Genomic DNA, 2,145 nt, shown 5'->3' on the forward strand with positions numbered 1-2,145 from the left:
TTTGCAGGGCAGAAGTTGAGACACAGATGTAGAGAATGGACATATGGACACCAAGGGGGGAAAACTGCGGTGGGGTGGGGATGGTGGTGTGCTGAATTGGGCGATTGGGATTGACATGTATACACTGATGTGTATAAAACTGATGCCTAATAAGAACCTGCAGTATAAAAAAACGAACAAAACAACTAATACTAAACTTTCATTGGGTTATTTGTATGGAAACATGTTAATATAAATGTTTCAGACATTACATGAAATTTCTAAAAATCTTATATTTGTATTTGTATGGAAATATGTATGGAAATATGTTAATATAAATGTTTCAGACATTACATGAAATTTCTAAAAATCTTATATTTGTACTTGTATGGAAATATGTATGGAAATATGTTAATATAAATGTTTCAGACATTACATGAAATTTCTAAAAATCTTATTTGTTCTGGTATAATGTTATAAGTAATAATCCTAGTTATTACTTTAAAATGTATATCTCAGAAATAACTAATTTTCTTGTCAACTGCATTATTATGAACTGTCATCAAATCTTTAACCGTGGTCATTTTTAAGTCTTTTGTCATTTACAGACAGTTCTGGGTGTACTCTGATGATTTTGCAAATATGTTCCTATAAAAGGGTTTCATCTTCAAGAAATACATGGAAAAGACTCTGACAAGTACAGGTTTCTGGTAACGGACTGTACTGCTGAACTGAATGAATAAGCATTTTCAGAACTCTAATGAAAAACTGATGAACTCATAAAAGTGCTAACAAAAGATCAAGATGAAAAAAAAAATTAATTACATGGGACTGAGTGAACTGATGAGGATGAGTATAATTTTTGTGACTTTCTGTCTGAATTAAAAAAAAAAAAAAAAATTCCACAAGGACTCAGAGGCAAAGAATATACAAATCAATTTTCACTGCAAAGTAAAGGAGCTGTTACAGTGGAGGATTACTGGACTGAATGTCAATACTATGACATAGTATGAGTGTGTTTCATGTTTGGTAATTGCAATCATTGTTGCTTTTGTTGTGGTCATCCATGTACAATGCTTGGTGTCAGTCGATTTATCTCTTGTAAAAAAAAAAAAAAAAAAAAAAAAAAGTGCTTCCTCATATATAAACGACCTCATTTGAGCTTCATGTATACAAAGAAGAAAGTAATACCTATAACAAGGTATTTTTACACGTATCATATTATCCCTTATATAAGGGAGAAAACCACCAATGTTTGAAATACGTCAAGTTCAGTATTGATTGGCTAGTAAGCAGGACAGATAGGACTGCACCCATTTCTGTCAAATCCTAATCTCTTGCTTTAAAGATTTTCTCTTGTCTTTGGTTTTCTGCAGTTGAATATGATATGCTTAGATACATTCATTTGTTTGTTTTTTCATTTTTTATTGAGGTAGAATTGATATGCAGCATTATATTAGTTTCAGGTTACAACATAATGGTTCAATATTTGTATATGTGGCAAAAGGATCATCACAGTAAGTCTAGTTAACATCCATCACCACACACAGTTACAAACTTATTTCTTTCTTGTGATGAGAACTTTTAAAATTTACTCTCTTCGAGACTTTCCAACATGCAGCATGGTGTTATTAACTGTAGTCACAAAAATATTTGGAATGCTCCATGAGTTGGTGCATCGCCCTTGCACAGTGGCCTTGCTCATCTCTGTATCGTTCCCATGGTAGTATGCTGTCGAAGCAAGCGGTGTTTGTTACTTATTCTACTTTGTGTTCTCTGAGCTTCCTGAATCTGTGGTTTTGTACCTTTCATTACTGTGGGAAAGTTCTTGGTCATTGGTACCTTACCTGTTTCTTCTGTTCTGCTGTCTCTCTCTTCTCCTTCCAGTATTCTAATTACACCTATATTATACCTTTTGAAATTGTCTCACAGTCCTTGAATGCTCTGTTCTGTTCGTTTTTGTCCCTCTCAGTCTTTGCATTTCAGTTTGGAAAGATTTTATTGACTTATCTTCAGCTTGGTGATTCTTTCCTGGATAGTGTCAAGTCTACTAATGAACTCATCAAAAGCATTCTTTATTTTTGTCATTTTTTGGGGGTAATTGCTAATTTTAATTTTCCCCATTATGTGTAAGAGTTGTGTGTAAAAATACTGGCAAAACACAGA

The 2,145-nt window shown here is 33.1% G+C and overlaps 1 pseudogene; it reads right to left on the bottom strand.

The window, feature by feature from the left end:
• Window positions 1-1,626: 1,626 nt before the first annotated feature.
• LOC132365599 (U6 spliceosomal RNA) lies at window positions 1,627-1,724 on the bottom strand (annotated as a pseudogene).
• Between the last annotated feature and the right edge of the window lie 421 nt (window positions 1,725-2,145).

The sequence above is a fragment of the Balaenoptera ricei genome, chromosome 4 (genome assembly GCF_028023285.1).
Source record: "Balaenoptera ricei isolate mBalRic1 chromosome 4, mBalRic1.hap2, whole genome shotgun sequence".
Lineage (NCBI taxonomy): Eukaryota > Metazoa > Chordata > Mammalia > Artiodactyla > Balaenopteridae > Balaenoptera > Balaenoptera ricei.